This window comes from Macaca nemestrina, chromosome 14, assembly GCF_043159975.1.
Source record: "Macaca nemestrina isolate mMacNem1 chromosome 14, mMacNem.hap1, whole genome shotgun sequence".
Classification (NCBI taxonomy): Eukaryota; Metazoa; Chordata; class Mammalia; order Primates; family Cercopithecidae; genus Macaca; species Macaca nemestrina.
Genome location: NC_092138.1, coordinates 5,432,001 through 5,453,066, shown reverse-complemented (window position 1 = coordinate 5,453,066; position 21,066 = coordinate 5,432,001). Strand labels below are relative to the sequence as shown.

Here is a 21,066-nt window from a genome sequence, read left to right as displayed (position 1 = left end):
TTATCTGCAAAATGAGGGTTATGACAGCTCATCCCTTGGGCCTTTAGTTGGGCTCCTGGGGGACTGTAGGCTTCTCCAAGCCCATCATGGTACTGGCTTTTCTCTGGACACCCCAGAGAGGGGGTCACACATGATCTGGGGGAGATCAGAGCAGGACACATCCTCCTGTCACCATGGAGCACATGTGCTGAGGGACTGGTGCCTGGAAAGGGAAGCAATGTGGAAGGAAATCTGGCCCCATCCTGTGGACCAGTGCCTCAGTTTCTCCATTTGTAAGTGGGGTCATGTGTCACCCCCTGGTGGCCTGCTCTTGGGTGAAAGAGCCGAAGACTGCATTTGCACTGTGTGTGACCTGTATGGAAGCCTCTCATCCGCGACAGTGTCTGACAAGCACCTGCCGGTCTGCAGTGGGGCGTCCGTCCACTCTGGCTATGGGGGAGATGTGGGCCCATTTCCCCATCGTCCCTGCGTGTCCAAGCTCATGAGTACCAGTGCCGACTCAGTCCTGCAGCATCAGTTCAGCCTCGGGGTGTCCTCATTCTCCAGGACATCCCAAGGAGGGATATCCAGCATCTCTCCTTGAGGGTCCCACCCTCAGGGACAGGATGGGTTTGGGTGGTAGCCATGGCTCTGCAGTCTCAGGTTGCCCAGGGCCACCAGGCAGCAGCTCTTGGTCCTGAGTGTATCTGTGTGGGCCAAGAAGGGGCGAGGTGCTTGTGTGTGCAGAAATGTGCCAGTAAGGACAGGGGAGACTCAGGCTTCCTCCACAGCACCCTTGTCAGGGTGTGCCTGTGGGGGTGGGGCTCCCTCCTCCCACCACAACCCTCTGAGGAGCTCTCCCTGTCCTGTTGGCCAAGGAGCTCTGTGCCCACCGGCAGGGGCTCAACTAACCAACCAACTAACCAAGCAACGAATTCATCAACTCCCTTTCTTTTCTGTTTTCTCCCTTTCCTCCTACTCCCTTCTTTTCCTCCCTTCCTTCCCCCCTCTCTTCTTTCCTTCCTCTTTTTTCCCCTTTTCTCCTCCCTTCATCTGTTCACCTGTTATTCCAGAAACGATCTGGTTCAGCATAGAGTGCAAAGGATAAAAAGAAGCAGATGGGGCCGGGCACGTTGGCTCACACCTGTAATCCCAGCACTTTGGGAGGCCGAGGCAGGTGGATCACGAGGTCAGGAGATTGAGACCATCCTGGCTAACATGGTGAAACCCCGCCTGTACTAAAAATACGAAAAATTAGTCGGGCGTGGTGGCGGGTGCCTGTAGTCCCAGCTGAGGCAGGAGAATGGCGTGAACCCAGGAGACAGAGGTTGCAGTGAGCTGAGATCGTGCCACTGCACTCCAGCCTGAGTGACAGAGCGAGATTCCATCTCAAAAAAAAAAAAAAAAAAAAAAGAAGAAGAAGCAAATGGGTGAAAAGTAAGAGCAGGAAGAGCAGGTTGGATTTGCCAGGCAGAACTTGTCATGGGGATGATGAAGTCTGAGGACACTGAGCAGGCTCCGGCCCCATGCGGCTTGGCAGTCCCTGCTCACAGAGGCCTGGACTTGGACCAACACTCCTGGGCCCCTGACTGAGGGTGGGGAAAGAAGGGGTCACACATGATTCAGGAGGGGTTCATTCAAGGCTGGCAAATGTAGCCCGAGTCCCTTCTGACCCCTGGTAGGGCCCTCATGAACTGGAGGCTGTGGTAGTCTGTGGCCAGAGTGCCTGGTGACATTTGCTCTAAAGAATTAAATCCAGATGCTGATGAGTCCACCCAGGAGGGATCTGTGGATGACAGCCGCTAAGTGACCTGGGGACGGCTGCCTTTTCTGCCTAGGCAGATGGAAGTGGAGCCAGGATCCTTGTTTTGCCACATCCCCTGCATGCTGACGAGGAGACCGGCAGCAGATGTGGCCCCATCCAGTGCTGGAGATTTGCTTCTCCCCGAGATCTGGCTGCCCCTGGCCTGCCTGGGCCCTGAGGAGAATGAGGAGAGGCAAGGGTGCCTAGGAGAAAGGTCACAGAGGTGGAGGGAGCCCTGCAGGCTGAGGATTGTGGGCAGGGGCTACTGAGACACCAGGTTGCTCTGGGGGTCCCGCTCTAGGGCTAGTGTGTTCATGAGGGAATTCCAACAGGCCTTTTAGGAATGTGGGGCTTTTAGAAGGAAAATGGTGGCTGTTTGTGGTGGCTCCCACCTGTAATCCCAGCACTTTGGGAGGCCGAGGTGGGAGGATCAGGAGGTCAGGAAATTGAGACCATCCTGGCTAACATGGTGAAACCCTGTCTCTACTACAAATACAAAAAATTAGCTGGGTGTTATGGCAGGCGCCTGTAGTCCCAGCTACTCAGGAGGCTGAGGCAGGAGAATGGAGTGAACTCGGGAGGCGGAGCTTGTAGTGAGCCGAGATTGTGCCACTGTGCTCCAGCCTGGGTGACAGAGCGAGACTCTGTCTCAAAAAAAAAAAAAAAAAAAAAAGAAGAAGGAAAATGGTGTATAGCATACTAATATGTGCTTGTTGGATGAATATATGAAGAAGGCCTTGTATTTTTCTGGTTACTGATATCCAGTAATTCTAAGTATTCCTAGCTTGTCTTCTCTGGGTAAATTATTTTGCTTTTCAGAATATGCCAGCTAGACACAACCCGTAAGGTAGAATTTTTCACTGAAATGTGTCTTACATGGAACTTGTAACTTCCTAAAATAAAGTTATGTAGCCGAACAGGATGGCTCACGCCTGTAATCCCAGCACTTTGAGAGGCCGAGGTGGGTGGATGACTTGAGCCCGCAGTTCGAGACCAGCTGGACAACATGGTGAAACCCTTCTCTGCAAAAAAATACAAAAATAAGCCAGGTGTGGTGGCACACGCATGTAGTACCAGCTACTTGGGAGACTGAGGTGGCAGGATTGCTTGAACCCAGAGGTTGAGGCTGTAGTGAGCCATGATTGTGCCACTGTGCTCTAGCCTGGGTGACAGAGTGAGACCCTGTCTCAAAAAAAAATTGATTAATTAATTAAAGTTGTGTAGAGTTGGCGAGACGTGGGGTTGTGTCTGAGCATGCTCATGTTCTTGGTCCTTGAAACGCTGGTGCCTGCAGGATTCATGTAGCTGTGGAGGTGGTAAACTGAAGGAATAAAACTGCTGGCCTTTGCCCATGCAAAGTAGGTGCAAAGTAGGCTTGGGGGGATCCCAGTCAGAAGGCCCTGACTTTACAGCCGCAGAGAGGATACCCCTGGCCCCCAGTTCCAGGGCAGGCAAAATCTGAGGGGCTAAGATCTTCAGTGGCAAAAGGGGCATCTGGTTCTTTGACCCTCTCCCTGATCCTGCTTTTAATCAAGTTCCAAAAAATTTTGTCTGCAAAACAAACTATGCTGCATAAGAAATAATTCGTTGCCCTAATTCGTCCATTAGACTTCACACTTGACTCCCCACGGGCTTCTTAATATCCCTGGTTTCCAGCTCATGGGAGTCGATGCAGGGGGTGACCAGAGCACATCTCTGTTTATTTTCAAGTATGCAAAGGATATATGCGCATATCACTGTTGAAAATTAAAAAAAAAAAATTTTTTTTGAGACGGAGTCTCGCTCTGTCACCCAGGCTGGAGTGCAGTGACATGATCTCAGCTCACTACAAGCTCCGCCTCCCGGGTTCCCACCATTCTCCTGCCTCAGCCTCCTGAATAGCTGGGACTACAGGCGCCCACCACCACGCCCAGCTAATTTTTTGTATTTTTTAGTAGAAACGGGGTTTCATCTTGTTAGCCAGGATGGTCTCGATCTCCTGACCTCGTGATCCTCCCACCTCGGCCTCCCAAAGTGCTAGGATTACAAGCGTGAGCCACGGCGCCCGGCCCAAAAATCAAAATGTTTTGAAGCCGAAGCGCCCCCCACCCCATCCTGTACCCTCCAATCCTAAGGCCCTCCTTAACATGAAGGTTGAGCAAGTGTGGCTCATATCTCTCCTTCCTTCCCCCTCTTCCTCCTTCTCTTCCTTCCTCTCTCCCTCTCTTCTTTCTCCCTTTCCTTGTTTCTCTCCTTCCTTCCTTTTCTCTTTCCTTCCCCTTTTCCCTCCCTCCTTCCTTTTTTTCTCCTTTAGAATAGTGCTGCTGTGATCACCCTCAGGTGCCTCCAATTCTAACCTTTCTGGGTACTTTCTCCCCCCAGGTCTCCCAGCTCAGCATCTGCCCTTAAAGGAAACCTAAATGAACATGTGCTGTTGCATTCTGAATAGCCTCTGGTTGATCAGGAGCTTAGACTAAGGACTGAATAGTAAAGGGTGGATCCAAGTGATTGTGAGAATACCACTTGGCAGAATGTGATGTCTGGATTGGACATGGAGTGCATAGGAAGGGACCCCGCACTTCCCTGGGTATATGAGTGTTTCTGGTTGACGCTGTGCAGCTGCCCCATAACAATGCTGGAATTATCCTTTATTCAGGGCCTGATTGAGTGGGGGTGTGGCCACCCCTTTATTGCCTTATTTTTTTTAATGTATATCATTCTCTATTTACACATTGATAATTTTTTCCGACAGGGTAAAAAAAAATGCACCAGACGCAGCACTTTCGTGTAAGTATAGACATATCAGGGCTCTTTGTCAAGGATAAGAAACAATCGCTACCACTTCAGGCTCTAATGTTGTCATAGCCAACTGCCAGAACCGCTCTGTAATTACGTCTCCTGAGTGGAAAACTCTCAAAATGCCTCTTGGTCTAAGAGTTTGAAGCTGGGATTGCCTCTCCACTTTGGCTAAGATGACTAAAGCATCACATATTTTTAGAGCAACTTTTAAGAAGTGAGGTATGGTGAGTGATGACTAGCGAGCTCCTCACTGCTCACACTGTAGCATTTTACACGCATTTTCCCAGGGAGCCCCCAGGAACCTGGCATCCAGGGATATTTTCCTCGTGTTGGGGTGAAGGGGCTCACACAATGTCACCTGCACACGGGCCTCGCAGTTCCAGATCTGGGCTTGTCCACCCTCCCAGCTGCCTGAGCAAAGTTAAGGGCAGTGCCAAGGTTTAGGAAATATTGTCTGTCTTTGGACCAAATGTAATTTCAGTTTAAAGTAACCTAGAAAATGTTTTGCAAAAAATGTGTTTTCAGAAAGCAGAATTACACTCAGTACCCCTTCTTTTTTTGGTTTGTCAACCACATCTTTCCTTAGAGAGATTTAGGACAGCTAAGTAGAAATTAAATTTTCCATATATAAACAGGCATGGAGACAGCTGGCTTTCATTGGGCAATAGTTCCCAGCTGGGAATCTCCAATGAGCAATGAGCGATTTTGATTCTTGTATTTTTAAACAGGTTGGCTTTCCTCCCAATTGCAAATATAAATGTTCCTGGTAGAAATTTGTATGTTACTGAGAAGCATCAAGAAGCAAATGAAAATTCCCAGAAGCTCACCACCCAGAGACGGTCACCCTGAGGGTTTCACACAGCCTCTGTCTGGGGAGCCTTCGTTTCCTTCTGTCTTGTCTATTGTTAGGTCACATGTTCAGTAGGATTTGTCTTGGAGCCTGAACGCTGACAAAGGTGCACCACCCCCCAACCCCATCCAAAGCCACATGGGAATGACTCCTCTGGTCCCACCCACTTCCGGCCCTGGCTAGTGTGTTATTTTTGTGGCTTTCCCCTGTCTTGTCAAAAGAATGAGAGTAACTCAACGTGGATACTTTGTCCAAACCTTGGGTCTCAAGGGTTCTGGGAAGGATCTAAGACCTGTGGTTCTTGGTTCCCAAAAGCAGGCAGGTGATTGGAGAAGCAGCTGGGCTCTGAGTCCTGTGCCCATGTGGCCCAAGTGACTGGCTGTGACCCTAATAAGTGAGCAGAAGGGCAGGGGCTGGGGTCACCTTGCACAGGAGGAGTGGCAGCCGTAAGTGTCTCTGCAGGCTAGAGCCGCTCCTTCCTCAGGGGCCATCTCCCGAGCCTGCCGAGTATTCTTGTGTCCTAGGAGCCGCTCAGCAAATGGTTGTTGACTGACTGAGTGACAGCACTTTGGCCTCTCTGAACCTCAGTGTCCTGGTTATTGAATGGGACTCTTACTTCCAAGCTCTTTACTCCCCTGAGCCCCTGGTCCCCTGGTTCCCCTTTGTCCTGCACCTCAGGCTGTGTCCTAGAGACCAGCCGCCTCAGCTGCATCTCGTTAGGCTCTGAGTGTCGTGGCCTTAACAGTTCCTCCACCTCTCTGAACCACAGCTTTGTCTTCTGGAAAAGGAGAAATGAGAGGATGCTTGGAGCATCGTTGCCTGCATTCATGGAACTCATGGTCTGCCTAGAGAGTGATGGTGATATGGTGTCTGTGTGTCCAAGAGCCAGGTGCACCCAGAGGGAAACTCTAAAGCTGGTGTGGCCAGGGGCGGCCAAGAAGCAGAGAGAACAGGGTCCGTGACGGTGGGGAGAGGTGCTCCCAACCATTGCCGAGGCCGGGAATGAGGCTGGGAGGCTGCAAGGACCGGGTTCCAGCCGGGCCAACTCTGACATGACGCTGAGGATTCCAGTGTTACTGTTAGTCACTTGTCAGCTCACTGCTTCTCTTAAGAGCCAAGGGATGGCCAGGCGCAGTGGCTCACGTTTGTAATCCCAGCACTTTGGGAGGCTGAGGTGAGGTGTAATCACCTGAGGTCGGGAGTTCGAGACCAGCCTGACCAACATGGAGAAACCCCATCTCTACTAAAAAAAAAAAAAAAAAAAAAAAAAAAAAACCAACAAAATTAGCCAGGCATGGTGGCGCATGCCTGTAATCCCAGCTACCCAGGAGGCTGAGGCAACCTGGGGAACACGAACAAAACTCCCTGTCAAAAAGAAAAAAAAGAAAAAAAGAGCCAAAGGATGCCACTAGCTGGTTGTTTAATTAAACTTTTTATTTTGAAATGACTGTATAGACACATAACAGATAATGCAGAGACACTATGGGTCTTTACCCAGGAGTTCCCAGTGGTGACAGCTTGCAAAACGATATAGCTCGGACATTGACACTGGTACAGTCAAGACACAGAGCAGCACCAGCACAGGGAGCCTCCTGCAGCCCTTTGATGTCCACACCTGCTCCCTGCCTGCCCCGGACAGCAGCCAATCTGTTCTGTTTCTACAATTTTGTCATTTTGAGAATGTTTTATAAATGGAATCATATAGCATGTAACCTTTTGAAATTAGCCTTTTTCCACCAGCATAATCCCTTGGGATTTGTCTAAGGGAATTCATCCAGGGGAATCATCACACATCTCGGCTGCTGTGTGTGTCAGTAGTGTTTCCTTGTTATTGCTGAGTGCTGCTGTGTGGCATGGATGTACCATAGTTCATGTGTAAATGGCAACACAGTTTTCATCTCCGTGTCTGCATGTTCATTGCCAGTATATACAAATTCAAGTGATTTTTGCGACTTGATTTTGTATCCCTGACCTTGCTAAATTCACATACTAGTTCTGGGAGGTGTTTTTTTTTTTTCTGTTTCTTGGCATTTTCTTTGTAGACAATCATGTCATCTGCAAATGTGGACAATTTTATTTCTTCCTTTCTGCTCAGCGTGCATTTTCTTTTCTGTTCTTGTTTTATTGCGCTGTCTAGAACCTTCTCCACTATGTTGAATAAGAGTGGTGAGAGCAGGCGTCTTTGCCTTCTTCTCACTTTGGGGGACTATTATGGGCCTGACTATGTCCCTGCAAAATACATGTTGAAGCCCTAATCCCCAGGACCTCCGAATGTAACTGTGTTGGAGACAGGGCCTTTAGAGAGGTAATGAAGTTAAAATGAGGTGCTGAGAGTGGGTGCTGATCTGTCATGACTGGTGTCCAATAGAAAGAGCTGAGGACTCACAGAGGGACAACCACGTGAGGACACAGGGAGACGATGGCTGCTTGTAAGCCAGGGAGAGAGGCCTCAGGAGAAACCGACCCTGCCAACACCTTGATCTCAGAGTTCCAGCCTCCAGGAACATGAGAAAGTAAATTTTCGACCTTTCGGCCACCTAGCCAGTGGGACTTTGTTATAGCAACCCACGGTAAACTAAGACACTGCCCTCCAGAGCGCCACAGGGCACCTCTGTTCTGACTTCAGAAACTAGTTCCGCCTGACTTTGAACTTCATCTAACAGTCTTTTGTGTCTGGCTTCGAGATCCATCCATATAATTGCTTTTTTTTTTTTTTTTTTTTTTTGAGGCAGAGTCTTACTGTGTCTCCCAGGCTGGAGTGCAGTGGTGCAATCACAGCTCACTGCAACCTTGACCTCCGGGGCTCAAGCAATCTCCTGCCACAGCCTCTGAGTAGTTGGGACTACAGGCACATGCCACCACCCCCAGCTCTACATCACTGTTATGTCAATGGCTTACTCCTTTTTATTGCTGAATCCTGTTCTATCTATATTATGGCTGCACCATACTTTGCTTATAACGCATTCTCCGGTTGTCAGACACTTGGGTCGTTTCCAGCTTCGAGTTATGAATACAGCTGCTCTGCACATTTGGGTACAGGTCTTTGTGTGAACAGATGTTTTCTTTTCTCTTGGGTAGGTACCTAGAAGTGCAATTGCTGGGTCATAGGGAAGGTGTATATTTAACTGTGAGAAAATGCCAAACAGTTTTCCAAAGTGGTTGTGCAGTTTTCTGCTCCCACCAGCATGAGAGTTTCGCACTGAGGGTTACGTTTGCGCCACATCCTTGCCAGCACGTGGCATTGTCAGTCTTTTTCACTGTAGCCATTCTGCTGGGACTGGAATCATTCCTCAGTGCGGTTTCTAGTTTCCCTGGTGGCCGCAGTGTTGCCCACCAGCTCGTGTACTTACTGTCTATTTAGGTAACTTAAGTCAAATGCTTGTTCCAGTTTTTTGTTTCTCATTTTAAAAATGGAATCGTTTGTCCTTTTTTTAATTATTGACTTGTAGGAATCTTTATGTATTCTGAACACAAATCTTTTATCAGATATATGTATTGCAAATGTTTTCTCCAAATCTGTGATTTGCCTTTGAAATTTTCTTTTCTTTTCTTTTTTTTTTTTTGAGACAGAGTCTCGCTCTGTTGCCCAGGCTGGATGCAGTAGCATGATCTCTGCTCACTGCAGCCTCCACTTACCAGGTTCAAGTGATTCTCCTGCCTCAGCCTCCAGAGTAGCTGGGATTACAGGTGTGTACCACTATGCCCGGCTAATTGTTGTATTTTTGTGGAGATGAAGTTTCACCATGTGGGCCAGGCTGGTCTTGAACTCCTGACCTCAGGTGATCTGCCCACCTAAGCCTCCCAAAGTGGTGGGATTACAGGCATAAGCCACAGCACCCCACTGCCTTTGAATTTTTTTTTTAATATTTAATTTTTTTTTTTTTTTTTTTTTGAGATAGGGTCTCATTCTGTCACCCAGGCTGGAGTGCAGTGGCATGATTTCAGCTCACTGCAACCTCCGCCTCCCAGGTTCGAGTGATTCTCCTGCCTCAGCCTCCCAAGTAGCTGGGATTACAGGTGTGTACCACCACGCCCAGCTAATTTTTGTATTTTTGGTAGAGACAGGGTTTCTCTATGTTGGCCAGGCTGGTCTCCAACTCCTGACCTCAGGTGGCCTTCCAAAATGTTGGAATTACAGGCGTGAGCCACCATGCCTGGCCTTAAAGACTTAATTTTTTTAATGGCAGTTTTACATTCACAGTAAAATTGAGAGGAAGGTACAGAGATTTCCTATATATTCCCTGACCCCACACATTCATAGACACTCCCTTTATCAGCATCCTCCCCAGAGGAGACGTTTGTTGTAACTGATGAACCTGCCTTGACATATCATTGTCACTCAGAGTCCATATGTGGCCGGCCTTTTCATGTTCCTAATGGTGCCTTTACATAAGCAGAAGTTTTCTATGTTGATGAAACATATTTTCGTGTTGAAGAAGTTGTTTACCAAGTCTTTTGTGTGTGTGGCTTAGTGCCTTTTGTACCCCAAGAAATCATTACCAATGTCAAATTCATGAATATTTTCAGCTATGTGTTTTTAGAAGCTTTATAGTTTTAGCATTCGCAAGGAAGGTTTTGGTTCATTTCTAGCTATTTTCTGTGTATAGTGTGAGTAAGCAGTCAAGGTTCATTTTTTGGTAGGACTATCTAAATGTTCCATCACTGTTTGTTGAAAGGACTTATCTTTCCCTATTGATGTGTGCTGGCACCGTCATTGAAAATCAGTTGAACAAATGAATGAAAATCTATTAGTTCATTGATTTCCATTGATTTATCCTTATGTTGATACCACATTGTCTTGCTTTTGAAATTTATTTTATTATTTATTTATTTTTGAGACGGAGTCTCACTCTGTCGCCCAGGCTGGAGTGCAGTGGCGCGATCTTGGCTCACTGCAGCCTCCACCTCCCGGGTTCAAGAAATTCTCCTGGGCCGGGCACGGTGGCTCAAGCCTGTAATCCCAGCACTTTGGGAGGCCGAGATGGGTGGATCATGAGGTCAGGAGATCGAGACCATCCTGGCTAACACGGTGAAACCCCGTCTCTACTAAAAAATACAAAAAAAACTAGCCGGGTGAGGTGGCGGGCGCCTGTAGTCCCAGCTACTCGGGAGGCTGAGGCAGGAGAATGGTGTGGACCCGAGAGGCGGAGCTTGCAGTGAGCTGAGATCCGGCCACTGCACTCCAGCCTGGGAGACAGAGCGAGACTCCGTCTCAAAAAAAAAAAAAAAAAAAAAAAGAAATTCTCCTGCCTCAGCCTCTCGAGTAGCTGGGACTACAGGTGCCTACCGCCATGTCCGGCTAATTTTTTTGTATTTTTAGTAGAAACGGGGTTTCACCGTGTTGCCCAGGCTGGTCACGAACTGCTGAGCTCAGGCAATCCACCCACCTTGGCCTTCCAAAGTGCTGGGATTACAGGTGGGAGCCACTGCGCCTGGCCGAAATTTATTTTATTATAATAATTATTTTATTAATGAAAATAATTACTATAATAATATTATTTTAGTTAACAAAATATAATTACTATAGTAAGTCTTGAAATAGGGTAATTGGTTGAACTAGTTCTCTGTTGTTGGACCTTCAGCACATCTCTGACATTGGGCAAGGCTCGGTGGCTCATGCCTGTAAATCCCAGCGCTTTGCAGGGCTGAGGTAGGTGGATAGCTTGAGCCCGAGAGTTCAAGGTCAGCCTGGGAAACATAGCCAGAGTCCGTCTCTGCAAATGATAAAAACTTAGCCAGGCATAGTGGCACACCTGTGGTCCCAGATACTCAGGAGGCTGAGATGGGAGGATCCCTTGAGCACAGGAGGTCGAGGCTACAGTGAGTCGTGATAGGTCCAGTGCATTTCAGCCTGGGCAACAGAGGGAAACTCTGTCTCAAAACAAAAACAAAAACAAAAACAAACAAAAAAACAGCCCTAATAAGACTGTACAAAATGTCCTTGCTCATTTGTGTGGGTGTTTTGGAAAGTTGACAGCTGAAGCGAGTGTCCCTTATGTCTGCATGTCCTATGTCCTTGTGTCCCCATGCCCCCAAGTCCCCATCACAAGTCCAAGACCACACGTCCCCATGTCCCCTGTACCCCATGTCCTCATTTCTCTAAGTCCATGTGGCTCCACATTCCTCATGTCTGCATTTTCTCATTCCTCACGTCCCCATAACCTCCACATCTCGATATTCTTCATGTCCCCATGTCCCTCACGTCCCCGAGTCCCTGTGTTCCCGTGTCTCCATATTCCCATGTCTCCATGTCCTCATGCCCCATATCTCCATATTCCTCATGTCTCCATGTCCCATATCCCCATTTTCCCATGTCATGTCCCCGTGTCCTCATGTCCTCATGTCCCTATGTCTTCAGGTTCCCATGTCCACTTGTCCTCACGTCCCCATGTCTCCATGACCTCCACTCCCCATGCTCTCGTGTCCCCAAATGCCCATATCCTCATGTCCTCTATGTCCTGTCGTGTCGCCATGTCTGCATGTCTCCATATCCCTCGTGTCCCCAAGTCCCCCATCCCCACGTCCTCATTCCCCCATGAAGACTCCTCCTATCCCCACGTCCTCATGTCTCCCATAAACCAGCCCAGAGCAGGGTTTGCCTTATGCTGTGTGCTTGGTAAACATGAGCTGCCTTCCTCCTTAAACCTTCCATTTAAAGGCCGCAGAATCAACATGTGTAAGATGGCTTCCCTGAAAAAATGCACCCCAAGTGTCACTACTAGACGTCAGGTGGACACTTTCCCCCACAGCGAATAAACTGGTGGCAACTCTGGGAAGGAATGGGGTGTAACAGTCAGGGCCAGCTGGCTGCTGTAACAGTCCCAGGCTTAGTCATAGTCCAGTGCTTGCAATGGGAGAGTTGTGGGGGCTCTGTTCCATGCAGTCAGATGGGGAGCACTTGCCCACCAGGAGAGGGGCCCAGGGAGAGCACTCACCCACCGGGGAGAGCCCCTAGGCCAGGTGAGAGAAATTAGGCCAGGGGATGCTAAACAGGGTAGAGCCCCTGGGCCTCCCTCCTGGTGAGTGGGTGTTCCCCCTTGACCTCTCTCCTAGTGGGTTATCCTCCCAGGCCTCTCTCCTGGTGGGTGGACCCTCTCCCCAGATCTCTCTCCTGGTGGGTGGACCCTCCACCCAGGCCTCTCTCCTGGTGAGTGGATGCTCCCCCTGGGCCTCCCTCCTGGTGAGTGGGTGCTCCTCCAGGACTCTCTCCTGGTGAGTGGGTGCTCCCCCTGGGGCTCCCTCCTGGTGAGTGGGTGCTCCTCCAGGACTCTCTCCTGGTGAGTGGGTGCTCCCCTGGGCCTCCCTCCTGGTGAGTGGGTGCTCCTCCAGGACTCTCTCCTGGTGAGTGGATGCTCCCCTGGGGCTCTCTCCTGGTGAGTGGGTGCTCCTCCAGGATTCTCTCCTATTGGATGCTCCCCCTGGGACTCTCTTCTGGTGAGTGGGTGCTCCTCCAGGCCTCTCTCCTAGTGGGTGCTCCCCCTGGGACTCTCTTCTGGTGGGCGGGCACTCCCCCTGGTTGAGAGTTCCCTGCTTGTAGGCTCTCTCCATCCTGGCCTCTGTGGTCCCACACAGGTCCCTCTGGGTCCTGGACTTCAGAGCTCCTCTACCTGGCCATTGTCAGCTTTCCTGGAAGACAGGGCTGGGGGTCCCTGGGACAAAGCAGGAGTCCCGGGGAAACCCCCTTTCTCATCAGAGGCACCCACCCCTCATGAAGTGAGCCGCCTGGGGGAGGATGAGCAGTACCCCTGAGGGACAGGCTGAGGGACACTGGAGGCACAGGGCCTTCTCTGCAGAACCTCTGACTCCATAAAGTTATTCAGGGGCTTTGAGATTGAATGGCACCCATGGATTATCACTGTGGCCCCCAGGAGCCCTCCATGGGTTGGGTAGTGTGGCCAGGAAAGCCTCTTCAAGGAGAGGGCATTGAGGCAGAGAGCTGAGGGGCCTGAGTGACCCAGGGGACAGTGGTCCAGGCTGAGGGAGTAGCAAATAGGAAGGCCCTGAGGCAGGTGCCTGCAGGAGCCCTCCAGGGTAGAGGACTCATTTGAGCCATTGGAACATGAGTGAAATAATTGGTTAAAGAAATTGGAATATGTGTTACTATTTCCTGGTGGCCACTTCTCCCCACCAGGCTGATCCCACCATCCCCCAACTTCAGGTCACCCCTTGCCCTTTTTCCTAATGAAAATACTACATCACTGTAAAACAACAGTAAACACTTAACTCTAGTTTTGATGGGTCAGGAATTGGGGTGTGGCTTGGCTATGGCTTGGGGATCTCTCATGAAGCTGCAGATGGTGGCTGGGGCTGCAGTGTCATCTGAAGGCCTGACTGAAACTGAGGATCATTTCCAAGGTGACTCATTCACTCATCGCAAGTTGTTGCTGGCTGCTGGCTGGGGACCTCAGTTCCTCTCCACATGGGCCTCTCTGCAGGGCTGCTTGAGCATCCTCACAACATGGCAGCCGGCTCCCCCAGAGTGAGTGATTCAGGAAGGAAAGGCAAAAGCTGCAGTGTTATGTATGGCCTGGCCTTGGAAGTCACCTTCATCATTTCTGTAATGTCCTATTGTATAGTAGTGTTCATAGGTCAGCTCTATTCACAGTGGGAGAGGCAGATGACCAGCAGTTGATGATGACTGGGCCATTGTGGGGCTGGCTGCCACAAACATGTTTCTTTTTGAATGATGTCACTCCCAGGTGGAGGCACCTCTTCCTCCCACTCACCCCCACCAGGGACGACAGGACACTTGGCCTCAGTTCTACTTTCAAGCCACAAACCCCTCCCCATCCTCTTTTTGTCCTTCACCTACCACAACTCCTCACTTTTCAGGTCATCACAGCCAGCCTGCTGCTGTGCTGCCAGAATTTATCTTGACCTTCTTAGGACGACAGTTGTGTATTCCTGGTGGACCTGGGTTTGTATCCCTGGCACTAATGGGACCCCACTGCTGGCCTTCTGGTACAGGGGACGTCTGTAAAGGAGAAGGCTGAACCAGGTGGTGGTGGCAGGCACTGCTGTCCTTCCTGGCCTGGGCTGGTAGCATCTGGATGGTCCAGGGCTGTCTCCTCAAGGGGCAGGAGTCAAGACTCCAGGGTCCGGGCATTGACGGCACAGCCACGGTGATTCAGATGTTGGTGGCTGGGATCCCTTGAGTACCTGCCGTGGGCAAAGCCCTCATTTCTTACAAAAACTCCACCACGTGCATCCCACATTTTCTCCATTTCGTGGAGGAAGAATGGAGGCTTCAAGAAGTTCATCAATGGCTGGGCGTGGTGGTTCATGCCTGTAATCCCAGCACTTTAGGAGGCCGAGGCAGACAGATCACCTGAGGTCAGGAATTGAGACCAGCCTGGCTAACAGTCTCTATTAAAAATACAAAAAATTAGTTGGGCATTGTGGTGGGTGCCTATAATCCCAGCTACTCGGAAGGATGAGGCAGGAGAATCTTTGAAACCGGAAGGTGGAGGTTGAAGTGAGCTGAGATTGCGCCACTGCACTCCAATAGAGTGAGGCTCTGTCTCAAAAAAATAAAATAAAATAAAATAAAATAAAACATAAAAAAGAAGAAGTTCAGCTATGTGACTGAGGCCACAGCACCCATGCATCTGAGCTCAGGTGACACTGTCCACCCCATCATTGTCACAGCTGGGTGTAGCTCTGCATCCTTACATAGGCAGGGAACTAGGGGACAAACTCCACATCACCTTGGCCTTTAGCTTTTGGGAGAGGGGGGCACACCACTGTGTCCCGAGCCTCAGTTTCCCTGTTGTCAGACGGGGATAACCATACAGCCCCTCATAGGGGCATGAAGGGGCCTCATGAGCAACCACCCACAGGGCACCTGTGGCAGTGCCTGGCACAGGGAAACTGAGGCTCAGAGAAATTGCTTTTATTTATTTATTTATTATTTTTTTTATTTTATTTTTATTTTTAAAGTTTTGAGACGGAGTCTCGCTCTGTCACCCAGGCTGGAGTGCAGTGGCCGGATCTCAGCTCACTGCAAGCTCCGCCTCCTGGGTTTACGCCATTCTCCTGCCTCAGCCTCCCGAGTAGCTGGGACCAGAGGCACCTGCCACCTCGCCCGGCTAGTTTTTTGTATTTTTTAGTAGAGACGGGGTTTCACCGTGTTAGCCAGGATGGTCTCGATCTCCTGACCTCGTGATCCGCCCGTCTCGGCCTCCCAAAGTGCTGGGATTACAGGCTGGAGCCACCGCGCCCGGCTGCTTTTATTTATTTATTTATTATTTTATTTTTATTTTTATTGAGATGGAGTCTCTTTCTGTCCCCCAGGCTGGAGTGCAGTGGCACAATCTCAGTTCACTGCAACCTCCACCTCTGGGGTTTGAGCGGTCCTCCTGCCTCAGCCTCCCTAGTAGCTGGGATTACAAGCATGCGCCACAACGCCCAGCTGATTTTTGTATTTTTAGTAGAGATGGGGTTTCACCAAGTTGGCCGGACTGGTCTCAAACCCCTGACCTCAAGTGATCCTCCCTCCTCGGCCTCCCAAAGTGCTGGGATTTCAGGCATGAGCCACATGCCCAGCTGAGAAATTGCTTTAAAAAAAAAAATGAATTTAAGGCTGGATTAACAAGCTTTATTAAAATTGAGTCAGACTTTGCACTCTAAGTCTTTCAGGACCTGGTGTTATTATTTATTGATTCTTTCCCTAAAACAATGAGGGTGTCCTCCTGGTGGGGCTGCTTAGCAGGGCAGGTGCTGGGCCTGCTGGAGCAGCACTCGCGGGTCAGGTCTCCCAGGAAACATCTTGAAATATCTGTTTGCTGGAGGTCTCTTCACTTTCTAACTTGTGACCATTTCATTGTTCCCAACCAAGAGGGTCTGAGGAAGCCTCTGATGGTGTTTCTGGGCTCACTCTGGGCTTGTCTGGTCTAGGGCCGGCCCCCTCACTCCCTGCTGGGCCCCTCCTCCCTGAAGATCTACACAGCAGATCTACTCACAATAGTCCACCCAGCAGAAGCAGGAGGGTGGTGGTTGTGGGTCCTCTGTGCGCAGCCCTGTTAACCTTTAAACCAGCACGGCTGCTGCGGCTGTGAGCCGAGCGCCTGGTCAGTGGAGAGCTGTGGATTGCATGCTTGTTTGCTGTTGCCCCCGCCACCCTGCAAGTTGCACCTTCTAGAACCAGCAAGCCAAGCTCCTCTCACCCCAGCAGAATGATGCGGAAATGCAAATACACCATCATGTTGTGACCCATATTGCGAAAATTAGAAGGAAGGAAGTTGTGTTTCGCTATTGCACGAAGTTCAGCCCGGAGGAGAAACTCGCTCGCCTTCGGAAGACAGGTGAGTGGGGCTGGCCCTGAGGTCTTGGCGGAGCCCTGAGATCTGACTGGTTTTGTGGAACTTTGGGGTGGTGGGAGCATTCAGGGCAGGAGCCATTTGAGGGAGACGGATGTTTTCAAGGCAGGAAGTGGCTGTGGTGGCACGGAATGGTGTCTTGTTTTTGTTCTGTCGTCTTTCTCTGGGTTCCTGGAGCGTGATGTGTAAAAATGCAGAGTTATTATGGGCCTCAAATGGCAAGTGTGAAAAGCCTTTGTAAACTGCCTGGGACAGTGCTGGGACAGTGTTGCCTATCATCTGGGGGTGGCTCAGGCTCTCACAAGATGAACGGTGCCTGCCTGTGTCCCCATCAAAGTCTGGCAGGGGCCCAAGTCCAAGGCTGACCAGATACAGGGAGCCTTTTTCCATCAGCTGGCGGTGCACCAGCCAGGGCATCGAGACCACGGCCAGACCCTCTCATGTCACCCAGGCCTTGGGGGCCGGGGGCCGGGGGCAGTGTGAGCCTTCCTCTGCCTGAGCAGAGGAGGGTGGTCCCAGACCTGTCCTGGGGCTAGGCTTTCCCACACAGTGTGGCTCCAGAAGCTTCCCCTGCACCCTGCAGTTTAGATATTAGCAGATGTGGGCCTGTGTAGTATGGGGCTATGAGGAAGGAGTGCCGCGCCCACCAAAGCCTCCTCACACCCCGTGCAGTGCCTGGCAGTGTGGGACAGTGGCGGGGCCACCTCAAGAGGTGCGTGGACTGATGGCAGGGTCCCAGCGACAGTGGCGGCACAACCCGACGCCACCGTGATTGTGCCCACTGTGCAGAGGGGGCCCAAGGGGCAGGGGCATGTTCGGGTTGCACAGCATGGCCACACTCATCTGTAAAGTGGGGACTGAGTTGTGCCAGGCTCACTGTAGTTCGGGACTGGACGCGCTCAGCAGGTGCCGCTGCCATTCAGATCAGTGCTTGCCAATGCCCAGGGCGGATGCTGGTCAGCCATTCTTGCAGGGAGAAAACCGAGGCACAGAGCTGACTTGCCCTGGGCCCCCCAGCCTGCAAAATGTCTGACTGAGCCCCAGTACAAATCTTCACAACTTGCTCCGTGGCCCCAGAGCCGGGTGGGGCTAGCCAGCTGCGTGTGAAACGGAGGAAGTGGTTTGTCCCCAGCTGGGCTATTACAGGAGGCCGGAGGAGGCCCCGGCTCCACTCCTCAGGGGGCTGAGGTCCGCGTCTACACAGAAACCAGCACTACCCCATGTGCAAGACCCCTCGGAGCTACACCAGGCTGAGTGCGCCGCACACAGAGGCCTGCAGCCGTGTTGTGCAGAGGTTAGAGCTGAAGTGACCTTTTCCTGAGAAGCCTCACTGCTGTACAAGGACGGGCCTGACTTTCCTGGCTGCACAGGTCTGCGCCCCTTGAGGACTCCCAGGTTAGTCCTTGGACTGAAAGAGTGACCCAAGAGTCACTGCTGCACCTGCCCCGATGGGTCTATCCAGAGCCCTGTTTACAGATAGGGAAACTGAGGCCTCTCAGTAAGGGCAGTGCTGGGCAGGTGTGAAACCTAGACAAGGATGAGACTGGGCTTGTGGAACAAGGAGGCTCGGAGGCAAGCATGTGCTGAAAACAATGAACGAGGACAAGAGGAAGAGCAGCGCCGGGCACTGTGGTGCCTGCCTGGCCCTGGGCAGGACGACCATCAGCTGTGGGGACTGAGCCAGTCAGGAAGGAAGCAGGACACGAGGACCTTCATTCGTCCCTTACATTTCTCCCTGTGTGCTGCCTTCTCTTTTCTGCAGATATTGTGGGTCCTGGTAGGTGACAAGGGGCCCATTGTCTGAGGAGGGAGACAGGGACATGAGACTGTCATGGTTGGATCTGGCTGGCTGCAAGGACAGTGCAGGGCAGGCCCTGTGTGAAATGGGGGCCGCCACGTCTGGGCCTGGGGACAAGCTGCCTGATGCCTGGTGACACGAACTTGCACCTGCGGTGCCTCTGTCCCCACACGTAAGATGAACACGTGAGCTTCCCCACTCCCTCCTTCTGAGCTTGCCGCCTGCCGGTGAGTGTCCCTGGTCTCAGGAAAGTAGCCCACAGGCAAATGGCTGCTGCATTTCCCCAAAAGCAAGTATTGAACTCCTAACAATAATCCCAGCCCTCCAGGATGGGGCGCCCCACTCTGTGCCACAAGGTGTGCTGTCCCCCAGCCCCACCTCCCAGGTGGGGGCACCGCAGACTCAGGCCTGGAGGCTGCACCCGTGGGTCCTGCCCGGGGCCCACCCCACCTGGGGGTCTGTGTGAGGCCTCTGCCCAGGGTGCCAGTCTTCTGAGGAGCAACGGTGGCTGTGCATGTGGACCAAGGAAGGAAGGCAAGAGTACGTGAACAGGGGCTGAGCTCCACAGCCTCAGAAAGGGACACTAACGATCCCACCTCCCCCTGGACGCCCCCAGCTGGGCAGGGAGGTTGAAAAGGAGGCTGGCCTGGTGCAGGGCCTTGCCCTTCGCACCTTGTCATTTTGGTGTGAATTCAAAAAACTTTTCATGAAAATCTTCTGAAATCCATACCTTTAAAAAAAGTTTTCTTTTTTAAAATGGCAGTAAAATACGCGTAACCTAAAGCATAGCACTTTCATCTTCTTTTTTTTTTTTTGAGATGGAGTCTCACTGTCTCCCAGGCTGGAGTGCAGTGGCGCGATCTCGGCTCAGTGCAGCCTCCACCTCCCGGGTTCAAGCGATTCTCCTGCCTCAGCTTCCCAAGTAGCTGGGATTACAGGTGGCTGCCACCAAGCTAATTTTTTGTATTTTTAGTAGAGACGGGGTTTTACCATATTGGTCAGGCTGGTCTCGAACTTCTGACCTCAGGTGATCCACCGGCCTTGGCCTCTCAAAGTTTTGGGATTACAGGCGTCAGCCACCACACCTGGCCTCCTTCATTGTTTTTAAGTGATCAGTACAGTGCCCTCAGCACATTCATGTTGCTGTGCAACCATCACTGCCGTCCATCTCCAGAGTGTCTTCACCTTCCCAGTCTGAAACTCTGTCCCTGTTAAACCCTCTCCATTCCCTCCCCTGGCCCTGGCAGCCGCCATTCTGGTTTCTGTCTCTGAATTTGACTCCTCAAGGACCTCACGTAGGTGGAATCACACAGGATTTGTCCCTTTGTGACTGGCTTATTTCACTTAGCATAATGTCCTCAGGGTTCACCCCTGTTGTGTCATGGGTCAGAATTTCCTCCTGATTTATGAATTTATTTATGAGACGGAGTCTCTGTCGCCAGGCTGGAGTGCAGTGGCGCGATCTCGGCTCACTGCTACCTCTGCCTCCCGCGTTCAAGCTATTTTCCTGCCTCAGCCTCCCAAGTAGCTGGGACTATAGGCGCCCGCCATCATGCCCGGCTAATTTTTGTATTTTTAGTAGAGACAGGGTTTCACCATGTTGACCAGGCTGGTCTCGATCTCTTGACCTTGTGATCTGCCCGCCTCGGCCTCCCAAGGTGCTGGGATTACAGGCGGGAGCCACTGCGCTCCGCTCGGCCTCCTTCTGTTTAAGGCCGAACATGATTCTGTTCTGTGGAGAGGCCACCTTTTCTTTATCCAGATATCTATGAATGGACACTTGAGCGGCTTTCACCCTTTGTCTATTGTAGGGAATGCTGCTGTGTATGTGGGTGTACAAGTACCTGTTTAAGACCCTGCTTTCAAAACTTTTGGGAAAAACATTCTTGACTTGATGGACTCACATTGGAAACTGGTGTTGGAGTAAATGTGGCTGCCCTAAGAAAAGCTGCCACACCCTTGGGAGAGGTAGACACCCCCTGCCCACCAGCCCCCAGTCCCAGGCTGTCCAGCCTGTCCTCCCACTCCACAGTCACAGCGTCGTGCCAGGGCTATGGTTCATGAAGAGTCACACAGTCTTAAACGGTAGAGGTAACGTGTAAAGGTGGTAGTGTGAGCCGTATTTGTGAGTGTCTGCTCATGGCATGCCTGCAAACGGGCAGGTGCTGCATTGATCCGCCTCCTCTTCTCCCTGCTCAGCTTGCCCTCGCCTCCCGCCCTCTCTGAGGTCCCTCTGACCCCCACCCCAATTCAGGAGCATGTGGCACCTCACTGAGTTCTCAGCAGAGATGATGGAGACGCCCCCTCTATCCACGCCCACAGCAGACAGGGCATTTCCCAGGCTGAGACCCCAAGGTAATTACTCTGTGCTTCCAGGCACCTCTGGGTCACAAAGTGGCTTTAATTTATTTGTTTATTTATTTTGACACGGAATCTTGCTCTGTGGCCCAGGCTGAAGTGCAGTGGTGCGATCTCCTCACTGCAACCTCCGCCTCATGGGTACAAGCAATTCTCGTGTCTCAGCCTCCAGAGTAGCTTA

The 21,066-nt window shown here is 51.2% G+C and overlaps 1 protein-coding gene across 4 annotated transcripts in view; it reads left to right on the top strand.

Moving 5' to 3' along the window:
• Nucleotides 1-21,066, top strand: part of LOC105498861 (FYVE, RhoGEF and PH domain containing 3) — an 88,796-nt gene that overhangs the window by 1,854 nt on the left and 65,876 nt on the right. For 2 of the 4 annotated variants that reach the window (XM_011771224.3, XM_011771222.3), the window contains exon 1: nucleotides 16,358-16,714. The exons of the other annotated variants lie outside the window; for them this stretch is intronic. The gene's annotated coding sequence lies outside the window, so the exon portion shown is untranslated. Of the gene's footprint in view, nucleotides 1-16,357; nucleotides 16,715-21,066 lie in introns of those variants that run through there. 4 annotated transcript variants of the gene reach the window in all.